This window comes from Tyto alba, unplaced genomic scaffold (assembly GCF_018691265.1).
Source record: "Tyto alba isolate M040663 unplaced genomic scaffold, T.alba_DEE_v4.0 Super-Scaffold_3, whole genome shotgun sequence".
Lineage (NCBI taxonomy): Eukaryota > Metazoa > Chordata > Aves > Strigiformes > Tytonidae > Tyto > Tyto alba.
Genome location: NW_024881304.1, coordinates 15,787,977 through 15,806,503, shown reverse-complemented (window position 1 = coordinate 15,806,503; position 18,527 = coordinate 15,787,977).

The window sequence follows — 18,527 nt, the reverse complement described above, 5'->3', positions numbered from 1 at the left end:
AGATCCGTTTTCTCCCAGTTGTTACTCTTTGCAATACTTTAGGGCACAGGAGCTCTGTTCTGGCCCAGGGGTTCCACTGAGCACAACCCTGCATATGAAAGGCAGCACTAAACCCACTGTACACAGCCCACAAAAGAACACCGTTTGAAGTGCACCTTAGGAGTCAACAGATGCTCTGGGCATACAGTCGGGTGTAGAAATCCACAGCCCAGTAACACATCTGACTTCAGGTTTCTGAACCTGTACACTAAAAGTGGCGAGTGAGCTCACAGCATGAAGGAGCATACCTGAACTAGGCTGCTAGTTCACAGGCTGACAAACCTAGCAGAGGTGCAGGCCTCAGCTGATCCAGAGTCCAGGGTGCTGAAAAGGCTTGTGCCAGGAAAGGAGAGAGACCTTAGCAGCATATCTGTAGGATGTTAAGTGAAATAGATCTAGAAATAAAATATTTTTAATGATGCAATCTGATTTTTTATTCATAATTTATGGGTTTGTGTCACACTACTTTTTATTCTTCTTGGATACCCTTCCTCACCTATGATTTTATAGGTAAAAGTTCTAGTAGAATCAGACACAAATGCTCTTTAGAAGCAGAAATAACTTCATCACCATGTAATTAAAAAAAAAGGTAGGTAGAATTCTATGTAACATTCATTAAACTAAAACTGGGAGAGGCGCTAAACGGACAAAAAAATTTGTTTCAGTTTATTAAGATTTCTTCTTAATAACTTCACTGCTGTTTTCTTCACAGGCTCAGATAAGAGTTTTCCAGCTAAATGGCTTGTGGATTTTTTTGGCCAGAGAAGCATAGTTGGGCTGAGAAATTTCTACTGAAAGCCTAATGATTTCAATTGTACAAATCTTCTCAGCAACGGGATAAAGCTTCTGACACAGGAGTCATGCAAATGGGCAAGAAACATTTTCATTAGTCCAGTGAGACTAGCTTCAGATGTTAACCACCAGCCAAATGACTGTTCTCTTATGGCTCACTCAAACACTTCAGGGTTTCTCCTTCCCCAGGCCTGCTTTTAGAAAATTCATGTTAAATATTAATTGGAGCAGGGACTTGAATCGGGGTCTTTCACTCAGTATTCAAGTGCTATAATTGCTAGGCAAGTGACTATTAAGGTCTGTCTTGTAGATCTCACTCTCCCATGCCATTCCAACACTGGAAGCCCAAGATCACATCATAGCAATGCGGTTTTTAAAACATCAAAGTTTACAGATGCAAAATAATATTTTCCTATTTGCTGCAATCTTTAAAGAAGTCAAAGCGCTAAGTTCTCTTTGCTTCCTAATAGACAGCTCCAAGGATAGCTGGGAATTTCACATTCCAGCTTGCTCATAACAAGACCAAACGCTGGGCTCATCAGCACCTCCTAAGGCACACACACCGCCCAACAGCAACAGACACTCCAGAACCTCAGGCGCTGCCATTGTCACTTTTGCCAGGTACATGATTGCCCAGAAAGGCATGCGAAATTCTCCCCAGGTTTCTAAACCATTAGAATAATTCAAATGGGTATTCTGTGGTACGCTTTATATTATGATAGCCCCAACTGGATGCAGAATATTATTTGCTCTGGTAATTCACAACCCAAGTATAATTTAAAGAGCGGAGGAAAAAAAAAATTCAACTATTCACACACCAGTTTAGCTTGCAGCAAGCAGGTGGGTTTTCTTCTTCTGTTTTTAATATAAGATGTTTACACAAACCTGCAACCTCTTCAGACAATTCTTAAAAAGGAAACAGTCTATTTATTTAGCTATACTCAAACAGTATCAGTGCTTGAGGTGGAGCTGAAATTTTTAGGATAGCACCTATGCCTGATTTAAATTACAGAGCGCCATACCGACTACAGGGCTACATAATTACACACACACCACCCACCCCCACACACACCTGAGGAAAGGGGCCCTAAACCATGTTAACAATATGAAAGTATCCAAATATACATAAAGACAAATGTCAACATTAGTCAAACACCACCAGAAATTATTCCATGTCCGCAAATAGTTCCCCATAGTTAGGTAGCTCTTAACAGAAACAACTGTACTCAGTTTTGATATTCTGATACTTTTTTGCAAGTTCACACTTGTGCACAAGCTTCAACTCATTCCTGTTTGGCAAAATATTTAAATGTTAAGCAGACCTTGACGTTGCCTGTTATCCAAATTATCTTAACACATACTTAACATTCTGAAATGTCATTCACAACACAGTCCCAATTCTGCTAAATTTTTTCAAAGTCCAGATTAATTTTCTATGTCATCTCTACTTTATCTGACTGTCATTAAGAGGAAGAGATACAGTATACTGTACAGTAGACAATCTTACCCAAATGCCAAGTATTCAATTAAGGGAATTAAAACCAATGAGAAGATGCTAGCACCCAACACATTCTCCCTACAGAAAAATCCAAATTAGAGTATTTATAAACCTTTGAAAAAACAGTTTGAAGTTCATTAGAAAATGACCATTGCAATTTCGGCTTCAAATCCCTGCCCTTCTGAAAGTTTCCCTTCCTCCCTTCCAAAATACAGCATTTAGTCAGTGATTTAATTAATTAACGTCAGATAAGGCTGATTAAAGAATAAAGTGCCCCCCTAATACCGTAACCAAGAAAATTGCTCTACCATTAACAAAAGAGAAAAGACTCTTTAGGCAATTCATCCACTCTGTAGCACTATAATATGAAACAATAGCACGGTAATGTAACTAAGCATGATCTCATACCAAACAGAAGAACCTTTCAAAAATTCTTACAGGAAGAATGGCATTTAAATACCAATTTTGATAGCATAAACAGTCAGGTTTCAAACACTATAAATGCTGTTGTAGCATTTTCCTGCAGACATGACATGATGAGATTGGCATTCTTTGTCTCTGGGGAGCTCAGGCAGCCCATCCTGATGCACCAAGTCTTTCCTCCTGGCAGCAGCGCATTTGGGAGCGTCAGGATGCCGCCTGCCCATCTGCCTCCTGGAAGGCTCACGCACTGCCAAAGCAATCGCTGTGGGGCAGAACTGGCTTCCATCATGGGAACACGGGGGAAGGGAAGGGGTGGGAAATGGGTGAAATGTGTCCTGCCGAATCTGCTACAGGTCATCTGCCACTTTCCATATCAGGAGTTTGAAGAGAGGTTAAGAGGTGCCGCAGTTTTTGCGGGTGGTGTTGGAGAAGCACCCATCACATGAGCGACTGGAGATCTTCCTTCCAAAAGGATTTAAAAGCTGTCAGCTTGAAGTAATCGCTACTTCTTACTTCTGAAGAAATTCAGCGCAAGAGCCACTTTACTGGAAGCTTTCATAGAAAAGACAAAATGAAAACTGAAGCCTGTACGTGAAACTAACTGAAGTGAAAACCAAATTTGTATGTTTTAACGGTAAAAAAAAATAAAAACCAGAAAAAGTTTCCAATGGGATAGCTTATAGACCACAAATAGAAACTAGCAAGATGAACACTACTGAACATAGAAGTAATATATTCTGTCTTTTGTGTAATATTAAAACTAAAATAAAGACTACACCTTTAGCTCTAGAATTTCTATATGAGCACTGAATTCTACTCTTATGTGACACAGTCACAGAAGTTTCTCCAGCCTCTTTATTCAGAGTCATGTACCTGGGAACCACCTTTTTGCAGAGAAGGGGCCAAAAACGAACCCAAGAGCTTTTAAACAGGGGAGGGGAGCAGAAATCACAGTACTAGAGAAGGTCAAAAAGGACTTGAGAATAGGCTACAAAGACAATAGCTTTTGTCTTCAGTTTAGAAGGATGTTTTTTCCCATTGCATTCATTAAACAGAATATTAGCAAGTACTTTTCAGAACACATCACTAGAAATAATCCAGCTGCTTTTCAGCTATTCAAAGGGTAAAAGCCCAATAGCATACTGCAATAACACAGGAAAGTGGTATTGACTGATGGCACAATATACTAAATTGAGAAGATGCCCTCATTGGCTACATTCCATGCTTCTGACACAAGAAATTAAGAGGGAGCCACGGCAATGGAATCAAGAAGGGCAAAGGAAGACAGACCCATTACTGTTTTTCTGCACTTTAATGTGTAGTACATACAATGGCAAACACCATTATTTCTGGATGACTCTGAATGTACCAGGATTCATCCAAAATTTTTCATTGTGTGTCTTCAGCACAAATTTTCCCCCTCCTCACCCTACTTCTCTTGCTCTTCAATAGCTTCTTTAGAAGCCCTGCTCGCTCTTATTTAAGGAAAGTCTGTCAAATACAAAGCAGTCACAAGAGGTGTGTGGATTTTGTAACTTGGAGGGAAAAATAATTCCCAGGGCAAGATTTAAGGAACTCCAAACTTGGTTATTCTAGAGAGCTCAGCTTCTCCTAGAGGCAATAAATAATCTAGTGTTGAGAACAGTGTTACAGTGGGACATGGTAAATGATGGACATCAAAGAAGTGAACCTATGTTCTTCTGTATCCAAAAAGACATAGGTTTCTTCATTATTTTACATGCAGGGAAATAAGTGTCATCCATCGTTTACTTTGAAAGAACAGACTTCTTTGGAGTGGGTGAAACTCCACAGCATTTTTTTTTAGACTTAAGTTATTGCTCTTTAAAAGGAAATTCAATACAAGCACAGCTACCTAATTACTTGTGAATCAGTCCTATATAAATATTAGACCATAAATTAGATTGTTTGAAAGTAATTCCTCTGCTTCCTGAGGCCTACTGAAAAATAAATTATAATAAAATAGTACTGTGCTGCAGCATAAAAGCCTTCATATTTTACCAGAGCTGAGATAATGAAAGACTCCGATGTTTTAAATTCTCCTTGAGATTCAAAATCTTGGGAAATCCATATATAGACCCCCACACAAACTCTTTTATGTACTGATAACAACCCTGCTGCCACCTTCAGAGCACTATTTTACTGAGTTTAGTACTCCAAGGCTCCTAAGCAGACGACGGGCTTTTTCTCCCCAACTACTATTATTTTCAGGTAGGTCCTAAGTTTAGAAGCCAGAAGAGTTCTGATGAGCTCTAAACAGGTCGGAATAGATCCAGGCCCTTATTATTTCAGATGTGTCAAGTGCTTAAGCACCAGTGACAGATGGAACAAGCTGTATCAAGAGAGTGTCAACTGAACTGCCAGTCTCCAGAGGGATGTTTAGCTAGACGGGCACATATGCAGCAGGAGACTTCAAGTACCATTTGCAACACAGCATGAATCTTAGTCTTGTAATGGATCTTAACAGAATTGACACTTGGCATCATACCGTTCTCCAAAGACCTAGGTGTTCTCTCACACAAAGCACTATAAATCTCCAGTAAGGGAAAGAACATACTTAATAATTAATCTCTATTGGGATTTTAACATTGGCCACTAGCAAACTCTGCAAAGTGTTAAAAATTGATCAGCAAAACTGCCTTGTTGACAGGTGGATTTACACTAGTGATAGCTCAAGCAACGACAGCTTATGTAACTTGGCATAAGACTCTTCAACAACAGAAAGAAACTTACTTTAGGCTTGGATGAGTTCTGCAGTGGTAACAGTCAAAAAACACGCAACTGCGTGTTTACCAATTAAACTGAAATAACCTGTTCCGCTCTTTTTTAAGCATATATATACACAACTTCTTTCTTTCCTACATGTAACCACTACTTCATAGATATATCTAGCACAGGTTGCTAAATCAAATTATGACCTAGCTCTGATCTCTGATATTGCCAAATGATTTTTACACAACCTGAAGCAAAGTGACGTGACATTTTAACTAGAGCTCCTTCAGGGATGGTTCATGACACAGCATTCATGACATCCACCTGGTAGAAAGGTACAAATCTAGTTACAACCGAACTTCTATATCCAGTATTCATACCGCATACTCGCACTGATAACCTGAGTTTTCCTCTAAGAACTAAGACTGGACAATGAATCATCAGTGTCATAAATTACAAATCATCCCAAATCTATGTGTAGGACTATCTTTCCCCCCCATCACCCATGCAGAACTGTACTCATCTCAAATGCATCTTCTTTTTCTACACAAGAAAATAACCTTGTTCAAAGCTTAAATAAAGACTCCTACGGTATCTTCCAAGATCTCTCCATGAATTAACATCTTTAATTCAACCTGAAACTTCATACTTAGATTAGACTGATATTGAATTTGATCTGTGTCCTGTCAAAAGAACTAAAGGTTAGGAAAGTAGTTAAAAACACTCCTTTATAGCTCCTGAAACAACCAATGCCAGGTTTTTTAATCACAGTTAACAGTGTCTGATATCAGGACATTTTTTTATGATGTGCTACCACCAAGATTAGAAGCATAACAACAATTTTGTATTCTTGTTTAGGCTACAAAGAGAAACTATTTGCAAAGAAATTGTTAAAAATAGCAGTCTGTATAATGTCTAACTTCAGAAAAAAGCCTATCACATAACAAATATCCAAGAAAATTACTAATTTGGTTCATCTCAATGAAAAATACCATCTCTAAATTCATTTAAATATGTTCTGTACAAACAGCCTGGGAAACTCAATCCAATCACCTTGTGTGAGGATTATGGACATAACTGTTAAAGTCAGGCACAGCAGCATCTGTGTGCCTGCATTCTTCATAAAGCTATTGTTTTATAGAAGAAAGAAGCTTTAACACATTTTAGTACTTTACCTATGCATTCTTAAAAAAAGCAGGCTGATACATGGGGGAATTCCTATATACTAAAAAGCTAAATACTTGCCCCCTCTTTTTTTTTTTTTTTACTTTCAGAAAACTACTTTTATTTAGCTGGATTGCCATTCTCAATTCCCGGGCAATGATCACCTTCACTGTTACCAAGTGTCAGTCACATCCTATCATATCACACTGATATTAAAATTCAAAGTGATTAGTATACCTAGACATGAAGGGAACATGGGGCATAACCTCTCTGATTCTGCTGTGACAGTGTATATTATGCTAACAACTGAACACATTTACTAACAACATGCCCTGCTTAAACAGCAGCAGCAGTAGTATTGGCCTTACAGCAACAACATTGTGGCATACAGAAGTACTCAATCTGTTTGGTTCATGATTATGCTGAAATTTTATTTATGACCATCTCACTAATTTCCAGCAAAATTACTCTCATTAATGAGGGTAAGAACATGCAGGTACTTGCTGGATCGGGACAGCAGACTAAACTCATAGGATAGGGGCTGATTTTTTTAATTAAGTGTATGAACGGTGCGATGAAACCTCAATGAAGATCTCTAGAGGTTACAACCATCCAAGTAATAAAGCCACAGTGGTGATGTAGCTTGCCATGTGCAGTTGGCACATTAGATCCCAGCACACTAGTTAATAATTTTGATTTACAAGGACACACATGCTCACTACTGGGAAGGGTCTTGAGCTGCTCTTACTCAAACGATTGCTAGTCTGTGCACTCCACAGACCACAGCAATATTCAAATCACATTTCAAGTGAATTATCACACAGTAGCATTTTGGTCTACCTTCCCCACTCCTATCTTCTCTTACACTTCATTCTCAATTTAACAGAAGTTAATGAAGCTTGTCTCTGGAGCTGGCATCTACTGCTCAAGCCTGAAATGTGACAAAACAAAGTTTATCATAAATTCTAAACAAACGTAATCCATTTTCACTAAAATTACAAACCTCACATTCAAGCCATAATCTCCATGGTTTATGAATTTTTGAGTAAACTATGGTCAAGTATCGAAGAAACCTGGATTAGAGCTGTCCTGAAATTCCAGTGCTAGGTAAGATTTCAAGCGTTTTGGGCAGAAAGCACTCAACTAAACCAGAAGAGAAAGGCACCTTTTTGATCCAGCAATTTCCACTAAATTTTAGCTCACATAAAAGGTTAATCCCAAAAAGGAAAGTCTAGAACTATCTCACTTAAACCAGGGGGGAAATACCTCTCTACAGATCAAGCAGACATCTGAAGACCCACTTCCACAAAGCCCCATTAACCATATTAGGGTAGAAAATAACAGACCCTTGCTGGGTAAATTGCTGATGACAGTTGGAGCTTTTCCAATGAAAATGTCTTATAAGCAATAGGGACATCTCAAATTAGAAGGATATTGGAAATCCTGCTCTGAAACAGCTGCTATTTCTCATGTTATCACCCCCTTGGGAACTCACGTCCTTGCATAAAACAGATTTTGCATGAGTAAGCCATGTAGCTGGGTCTGAAGCACTCAGAACTGCTGAAAGTGGCTCACAAACTAGTCTCAGATGTGCCCCATTTGGCTTCCCCCTAAAAAAAACCTGTGCCAGCCAGGGCTTTGGCATGAAGCTGCCCACAGCCTGACATCAAATACATTGTAATGATTTATGATGAACCTGTAAAGGGCTAAATTGCTCTGTTCCATCCGTCACCGTTGCTTTTGTGCACAATGGCATGTGGCGAACAAGACAAGCCATAGCAGCCTTTGGGAAGCCAACAGTATTTCAGCCTTCCTCGGGAAGTAATCACTATGAATACAGACATGTTCTTACTTCCATCATCTAACCAGCTCTCAAACTAAAGCATGAAGTTTCCTGTGACTGCTTGCAGATTTTATATTTTGTCCTTTCTGTGACTGAGGTAATTTTCTCCCCTGTTTTCCTGGGTTAGTGGCCTAGGAAACTGTATATTTAGCTTTTTTTATTATAGAGGCACAATAGAATAGAAGTCTCAATCCTGTTTCCCTTTCACCTCCAGCTTAAACACAATTAACTTCTGATTTGATGCATTCTTCCTGTCTGCACTCATAATGCTCCCCCAGGAAATGAGAGCCAATAAAGTCCTACAGAGGAATAGAAGAGCGAGGTACTGACCAAATATTGTATAATGCTATATTATAGGCCTATGGGAAAAAAGTTAATTGAAGACCACAGATATCCTTTGGGAAAATGTTTAATATATTAGCTCTTGCAGCAGAGCAATACAATATAAACAAACCCCTCCCCTCTTTGGAAACTGTGAATGTATCACACGTTTGGGAAAAAAAACAGCAAAATTCAATGCTTTTTTTATTGGTCATTGGCTACAAATATATCTTATTAGATACACAAAGAACATACTTAAAGAATATTAACTTCAACAAACACGATCTCTACTGTGGCCTATATATCACCTTCCTGAATTGAGAAGCACCTCCATATAGTTCAGGTGCTGTCATAACTTATGACAGTAATAACAATTAATAACTATTTCTACATAGCTCCTGATGCTCAATAAGCACAAGGAAAGGCTCAGAGACAGACCCAGGCTCCTAAACGCTCCCCAAGTAGGAGCGTTGGAAGTCTGAACAGTTGTATCCAGAGACTAATTTCAGAGGGTCTCTCTCCCTGCCTAAATCTCCCCAAGGGGATATACAACATTCATATTCTGCACAGTATTAATTTGGAAGGTCAAAGGCTAAATGCTCCAATAGCCACACAGTTTATGCAGAGGAAAAGTGGAAGTTTATTGAATAGCTTACGCACTAGCATACAGTTTCACAGGAACCAACCCAGTTTCCACACTAATATTAAGCAAGCTTCATGGCTGGGGTTTCCTTTGTGTATTAACTTCACTGGAGCAAATGCCAAATTTAAGCACCCTGCAACATGTTTACAGAAATGTTAGCGTTTGCATCTGAGTGCAAAAAGGATGTTTGTTTGAAAATTAAGTGCATTTTTTTCCTGCAACAGGCTCCAATAAAAGCCCAACTAAACTAATCATAATCTCTCAACTTTCACTGGCTTTAAGGCATAGGCACATTGGTTATCCAGTCTCCTTGGATCTCCTACTACCACCAGCAGGAAGATAGGTGTTTAGAATCGCTCTGGAAAAGCCTGTGTTTTCTTTGAGCCAAACTGATGGATCACACGAGAGGAATGCCCTAAGCATACAGACTATGGCCAGCATGTTTGATGACATGAGAGAAATTACTTAAACCAAATCACAAAACAGGGATAATATAATTTGCATTGGGGTCTGAGACTCTGCTTGGTGGGACACAGTCCCTTATTTCCTGCACAGTCCCATGGCATCGCAGTATCCCAGGTATCACTGCTCACTGGGTCTGTAGCTATGTCTGACACACAGGCCCCAACCAGGGAGTGGGGGGGAACAAAAAAAACACAACACCCAAACAACACCCCCAAACACAAACAAACCCAACACAAAAACTACACAATCAAAAGTGGGCAGCACAGCAGAGACCTGTGAGGCTGAGATCTACAGCTACATGCATCTGCTTCTAGCCTCGGGGAGGGCACACAACACCTGAGCAGTTCACAGTATTCACATTTCATCTTAAGTTTCAAAATTCAAGGCAGAGATATTGATCTGGAAGCTGAACTCTGAAGCTGTGTGTTCAGTGTAAGTGAAGAACAAATACAGTTGGAATATGTCTACATATACCATAGGCTTTATTTTTAATTGACACTATCATTTTAAATTCACATGTAACATGTAGCTTGCTGTTGTTCTTACTTAACTAGGACACTGGCATTTATCAGGTCTTGCCATAAAAATTCTGTACAGTTTGCCCCTACCCACTCGTGCCCATACTTGTTTTCACCAATGTATCTTACAACACTTTATTTGAATGTGTATTCTAGAGAAGGAGGAAGGATGACATAGCCCATCAGGCTACTGACAAAGGTGTCATGCCTGCCTAAATCATAAGTCAAGGTGTATCCTGACCAATACAGAGGTCAGCCACTTGAACAGGATACTCATGGGAATAACAGCAGCAACAGCTCAAAGGACTGCCCTCCTTGGTATTTGTTTTTGGGCTTCTTTAAAAAAAAAAAGCCAACCAAAAAAAAAAAAAAAAACAAAAACAAACAACAACTACCCACACAGATTCTTTATAGTTGTATGTGTGGGGTTTTTTGATTCTTAAAAAAAAAGTATACATCTGCAACTGGGCCACCCACAAATTGAAACAAGCGTAATTTGTCCAGCAGGGTTTCTCGGTGGAATACACAGTAAGACAGACACAGCCTCTGTGCTAAACATAAGTGTGTATATTCACTGTGTTTAAAGTTTTAACTTTAACTATAAGCTCCTCTCTGAATAGAGCTATTATACCTATGATTTATCAGGCAAGAACTTTCCCAACAACTCTCAAATTATTGTTTCTCAACAATAACCTCACGAGAGGAGTAGTAAGCACAAAATGATGTTTCATTAAGACCACTAAAGAATTTTTATTAACTGTTCTATCAGATTTAAGTAGCATCTTTAGTATATGCATGTACGTAGGCATAATCTGTGTCAGATGTGTCAGCTTCTGATGGATGTTTTCACTCCCAGTGTTATTACTACTCTTATATAGTAATACGGGCAACAGGGACCTAGTTTATTAAACCTTATGTTGCATCTGCCACAATGCCTTGGGGCTGGGGTATAGTCATCTATTCCAAACTATTTCTTGCAATTACACTTGATTGTTAACTGTGTATGTTCAGTACCACTTACGTTTGACTGTTGCTGTTCTGAGGTTTTCTTCTGATGGGCCACGGTTGAGCTCCCAGACAGTTAATGGGATTACACAGATCATTAGAACTGAAACACAAAGTAAAAGTTACGTTAAAATAGCTAACAGTGGATTAAAATATCAGTGATAACAGACAACAGTATGGCTTTGAAATCTTTTGGTCACGTGTTTTAGAGGCAGCAAATTAAAAACTTGAATGGGTACTGAAGATAGGATGTGCCAACACCACCCCAGTATGGCAGCACCTGGCTATCAGTCTAGCTCCCCCTGTGCCATCCAGCCCCTCAGCGCATTCAGGCTGCACGTACCACACCACCCCTCCCACAGCCAGCAGCACCCTCCTTTGTCCTACAGATTAGCAAGTACCAGAGAAGAGTCCAATGAAATAAAGCCAGAGGTTTTCAGTTATACATCACGGTCACACACAGTGAACACACATTTGCAGAAATGCACACACTTGATGAGCACAAACTGAAAAAGAAGGGAAGTGATCATGTCTGTCATTCACCTCTGAAGCGACAAGCCTCCAAGAGCATACTAGTGAAGAAAGAATATATTGACTTTCTTGGCAGCTGAATTGCTGTTTGAACCTCTCTCTCTCTCTCTCTCTCTCTCTCTCTCTCTCTCTCTCTCTCTATATATATATATATATATATATATATATATATATATATATATATATATATATATATATATATATATATATATATATATATAAAGCCAACTTCTTCCAAGAGAACTTACTGGAGGTGTCCTTAGGACTCAAGAACAAGGAGCACAAAACGAGCCTGCCAAACATCAACACAAGGCACAGTGTGAAAGCTACACGCTGAGTGGTCCCACAAGAAATAAGGCAAGAGCACCCACTGCTCCACAGAACAGTTAACTTCAAATTGTAGAGTAAAGGAAACAACCGAGAAGGGGTCAGGCCATCCACAGTGTTTGAATAGAGGTTGTGGAGCTGCTTCGCAGCAGCAGAAAAAATGCACTGACTCCTCACAATCTGGCATCTTAGTGTGAATGGGTAAGAATAAGAACAGAGCTTTGAATGGAAGCCACTACTCTAAGTACCATGTACAAGTTTCTTTTAATTGCAACAAAGTTCCTGTGAGCCAAGCAGCAAGACAAGTAAATAGTGGAACCTAAACGACAATATTTTCTTTCCTCAAGTCAGAATGTTCTTTGCCATAAGGTAGGTAAGCTTATATATCAGGTACAGCAAAGAACCAGCATAAATCAGAGACATGAAAATAAGCATCTGCCACTATCAAATTATTTTGTTGAGTTATGCTTAAGGGTTAATTGATGCACTTTTAACATCAAGTAGCATTAAGCTTAGAAACTCTGAGATACAGTCATCATTCATCAGTTAAACTTAAATTTTCAAATCAACTGCTGTGAGATTAATTAATATGGAAGCTATCGAGACGTCTTTGTGTAATTATTGTTCTGCAGCAATTAGGAAGTAAGTTTACACTACTTGCTAAAAGACAGACAATTGCCAAGCCTGTTACCAATAATAAATCAAGTTCTCTCTAACAAATTGTTCATCTTCAACATAGACGCTTGCATAGACATATTTATTCACATTTTCCTGAATATGCCTGCCTTATTGAACACAAGTTGCATATATCAAACAAAAAGTTTGAGCTATTTCATATTCAGAACAACAAAAAATGTGTTTTGTAGTAGTATTAGAAGAATCATAGTGGTCTCCTATAAATAAATAGAATAATTAAATAATTAAAGTCATACCAACAGACAAGCAAAAGATGGTCTAAAAAATATCAAGAGACTGAAAACATAAATCATGATTACAACCCATATAATCTTTGACCCACACAAAAGCTACAAGGTTCAAAGGTGGCATTGCATTATGTATTTATTGCTTGCCTAAGCCATTATTCACCAGTCTTCGTTTTAAGAGGTAGGTATGATGGGAGTCTCGTACAGGGAAGAATACATCATAAAATCTTCCATATAAAGCTGGTACAGCTAATTTATCTTCTGTTGCCTTCTTCTCAATTTATGGCATGGCAGCTTTCTACAAAATGAAGATTCACAATGCAATGCAAGAACAGGACAAAGTGCAACCATTCCCAGAGCAGCCTTTGCATTCTCCATAGTCCTCAGATCTTATCATATTGACAAATGAAAAAAAGGCACACTATACCACGAGGACGGTAGAGACATGAGGAACAAAGCACAAAGCTATTCCAACACCAGTACGACACAATAAATTGACATCTACCACATTTAACACAAGACTGAAGCAACCAATCCGCTCCTTCGGACATCCAATCAGGTTGCCTAGCACTCCTATTAGCACATGCTGGTATGTCAGAGCAAATACCCCAAAAAAATCACACCCAAGCTTTTAACCACAAACACTCTGCTGTCTTTCTCCCTTTCTCCTGTGCATTACTGAAAGTACCCTGGTTTCAGTAAACAGAGACTCCATCAAGGTTGAAATTTCCTATATATTGATAGGGAATCCGTAAGTAGTATAGTGATTTTGACAGCCCTGTGCTGGTTTTGCCCATTTGTTCTACAGCTGCAAAGTTTTCGAAGGTCTGTGTGGACCCTCTCTGGGCCATGCCTGGGAAGTTACACCTTTGGGAAGCATAAAAAAAAAAAAGCAATGCGAGATCAAGACTAGATCTTCACAGCACCCACACAGATCTAGAAAGACAGGAACTCTATTAGATCAAATAGATTCCAACAGGGAATCCTATTCTTGATTAATTTAACAAAACTAAATCCCTAATCAAAGGGTCATGTTTCCTAAATGAAACTTCTCATGATGTTCCCCAAACAGAATTGCTTGCATTCCTCGAAATCAACAGCAGTGTGATGTTCAGCTGTTGCTAACTCATTTGAAGAACCGGCAACTTGGGTAGTGACATACCCACCGACCAGCAAGGGGTATGGTTTGTCTCTTAAGGAGTGTGGGAAATGCAAAAGCCAACTTCCCTTTTCTCTGTTGATCACAAAGCAACTTCTTATGAGCTGCTTCATATAGGAAGAACAAGACAACTTTTTTTGACTATATCCCATGGAACACAGGGTTCGTTTAAAAGCCTAAAGCCAAGGAGATGTGTCTTACTAGGAAACGCTGGATCCTAACCACTCCCCTTTGCCAATATTCAGCTCTTTCCAGTAATATAAGAAAACTACATACCAAACACATTAATGCAAAATGTTCACAAAGAACATAATAAATATTGCAACTTATGCATGAATATGCATTCAGTTTCTTCTGTATTCAGTTCCAGCAGAGGAAACCATTTCTGTAAAAATGAGTTTTGTTGCATAGTTATCTAACATGCCCTCAGGCGGTTATTTGTAGTATTTACATTTTTTATCAACTTATCAAGAGAAAATCCAATTGTTCTTAACGACAGTCACACTGTGTGTCTCCCATTCTCATATATAGGGAAGTGTTTATTATCCATTTGTAGTAATTAAGGCACTGATGTTATATAGATCCATAAACTCAACTTCATTAAGCAAAGGCGCTTCCCCCCCCCACCTCCAATCTTACAACTGCAAACATATTTTAAAATAAAAGCTCAGTTATACCATGTAGCATAGTTTGAAGAACAAACCAGTATTGGCAAATCTAAAGTGTTTTTAGAAATGAAAAATAATAAAGACATTGTCTGTAAAATAACACTTTTTCCAGTATTAGCTAGGAAGAAGCAAAATAATTAGCTAGCCGAAAAAATCAGAGAGAGTGTTTGACTACATCTGTCTTTCTGTATTTGAGCTTTTCTTGTAAAATAGTTAATCAAACTGCTTTTCACAAGTTCAAGGCCACGTATTACCAGGGGAAGGGAATCTTCTATACCCTTTCAGAGACTTCACATCATTTGTTACTGATAGAATAAATATGATATTGGAGAAGTGATTAGGAGCTGCTGCCAAGTGCTACTGCTTTTACCAGGGACTTACTGAACAGTAAATCTATTGAATGAATGTAAGGTTAGCAACCAAATGACTCAACGAAATCAAGCAATTTATTTAAAAAACAGCAAAGGAACACACTAAACCAGGAAGCCTGCTGTGAATTACCTGTGGGCTAGGTTTCATTACTGAGCTTCCTGTCTCTTTACCCCCAAAAGACAAACTCCACTGGTCTTTTAAGAGATGTTCTGCTGTATGGCCATTCTTGAACAATTTTGCTGTGCTCATACAATACCATGCGCTGCTTTATTTTCAGACTCAAAATGCTCTAGGAGCCTCATCAGCAAAACTTCTCCAGTTCAACCTACAGGAAAGCCTCAGTTGTCATCTCTAATCACAGCACTAAGGAAGTTAAAGTAGGGTGGAGAACTAGGGAATCAAGTACCTGCATTAAACAAGCAGAATTAAATCTGCTGCAGCCAAGTGAGACCAATTGAACACCAACATAGACACGTCTAAGTTAACTATCAAGTCAGGATCTTAAACTCCTCCAAATAGGACACACACCCCTGACACAACACATCTGTCAGTACTTCAGAGGACTAATGGGATTCTAGCGCATTATCATCACAAGATCCTCAGAGAAGCTAGGCAAAAATCCCAAAGCCAGTGAAGTCCATGGGAACATTTGCATTAAACTTCAGGTTCATTCTACATCTTCTTGATTCTCTGTAGAAGCACTACACAACTACAGAACTTCATGCAAATGTAGTATTTATTTCATTATTTCTTATGCCTGCGGAGGCCCCTCAGACCACCAGCATTTCTCCAGAAGCAGCACAGCTCTTCATTTCTTGAAATGCTATCTTGCTCTGCAGTCCTATTATATTTTCTCTCTTGGCAGTGCTATAGTTATCCACTGCAACACATGTGAAATTAGGGCTGGAATACTTTACAAGTATTTTCCCCCAGCCATGTGGTAAAACAGACTTTGTTCCTCTGCAAATCCCTCCTGTAAGTGTACATACAATCCCAAATGCAAGTCAGTGATTTTTTTTTTTTTTTCCTGCAGAGCTAGAGAAAGGGGGGGTTCAAATCTTCTCAAGGTATAGAGTTTAAATGAAACGTTTGAAAGAGGTGTCTCATTGGAGCTGTACGAAGTTTTTGTAAGGGTGACCAAATCCTAGCAAGTTTGGATTTCAGTGTAATATGTAAAACTTGGACTGTGTTTTCTGAAGTTTGCAAGTCTTCCAGGCAGATTTGGGCTTTAGTTCAAACAGATCTGGACTGATTTCTATTTTGGTTGAAATGATGCCCAAAACTATGATTAAGTAAGGCTTTCACCAAAACCCTCAATTCAACTCAATGAAGTGGTCTCATTTTCCATCAAGATGAGTCCTAATGCATTTACTCTACAAAAGGAGGCAGGCACGAAGAGAGCTTCTCTGTAGCATGTGGAGATGACAAAAGCAAAGAGGCTCCAAAGAGAATGAAAGTGTAACACCGCACTCAGCCCAAGTATCAAGAAATGACACAGTAAAACAGCTTTGCATACATTTCTCCTGATTAATATTCCAATTTAAGAGCAGCTCACACTTCATCTTTCAAATGTAAGCAAAGTACAGTGGCAGAAAGAGGTCTGGTACTGAGAAAGACAGTTTCACAGCAACATTCCTATTTTATTTTTCCCCTTTGATGACTAAGGGTGCAGTGCACAGAAAACCAGGTGCTCAGTCGGAGCAAGTCAGTACAGCACTGGAATGAACACTAACCTAAACCAATAGAGAACTGCTGGCCAGGGGTTTACCCCTACTACAGGGGTGGTCTTGCATCTTATAATCACCTCAGTGCCACAGTCAACCAAACCTTAAGGAAAAGGAATATTGTAGTTTCCATCTGAGTGATAAGTCTGGAACACTCCAGGCTGAATGAGACAGGGTTAGCTCTACCATCTCCTCTGCAGATTTTACTTCATCCGCTTTGCAACACCTTATCTGTTAACCCCACCTTCAGCCTAATTAATCTAGATACCACGTGATATATCGACAGAAATAAAAATGTCATCCTGCTTTCATGTTTGATTTTAGCATGCAAGTTACAGCTAATCACATGTAAAAGCCTTCCAGTATATATCCCAAGAGTTTAAGACCACCTGGTAAACCTTAGAGGTGATGGTATACATAACTTAGTTTTTAGGACCCACTCCAATCTTCATAAAAAAAATTCTTCAGTATGAATGGGGCTGTATGTTTAGGATTTCCTGTTTCTTCATTGTACTGCTTCCTAATAGGCTGCCAACAGTCATAGTCCATGTTGGGTGGTTGGGTTTTTTTGTTTGTTTGTTTGGTTTTTTAAAATCAAAATCCACTTCGCACTTTATTGTCATAATGCATGCTATACAGCAGAAGTTGAATTACTATTTAATTTATACGAAATTTTACTTCTATGAAAAAATGTTATTTGCATATACATTAAATACAGTTTGCACTGAAAACTGCAGGAAAAGTTATGTATTAATGTTCTGTGACAAAGCTGGATTTTATAGTTTCAATACACAGGGGAAAAAGAACCCAAACTGAGTTTCTGCAATATGTAAAATAACAGGTTCTTCAATCCTGACCAAAGTCTGTAAACATGTATTAAATGCAGATAAGATTACAAGTTGCAAGACATTATTACTGTATTTCAACTTCACATTCTAAAGCACTATGTTGCATTAAAAGTCTTTGCAGTAGAGTAGGGATCAATTAGTTTAAGTAAGCTTAGTCCACAGAAGAGTCACTCCAAAGCAAGATGGACTATATGTAGAGGACAACTCTGTACTAACTCCCACTAGGAATAATCAGACCCAACACACATAGCTAACCTTAGGGCATTGTACCAAGGCAGCATACGTAATTTCCCCCAAGCACAGATATATTATGATAATTACTCTCACACAAGAAGCTAGAGAAATTAGGCTCAGCAACCAAACTGACAAACAACACGCTTAAATACCCATGTAGTCTGTCTGATCCTGGTCAGAGGGATGCACATGTAGGAGACAGCCACACAGCACAGAACTGCAATGAGATCAGCCTCTACAAAGAGTTTCTGTGTTCCTCTCTACAGTATAAGGGCTAAACATGTGGGGTACGCACTGGGA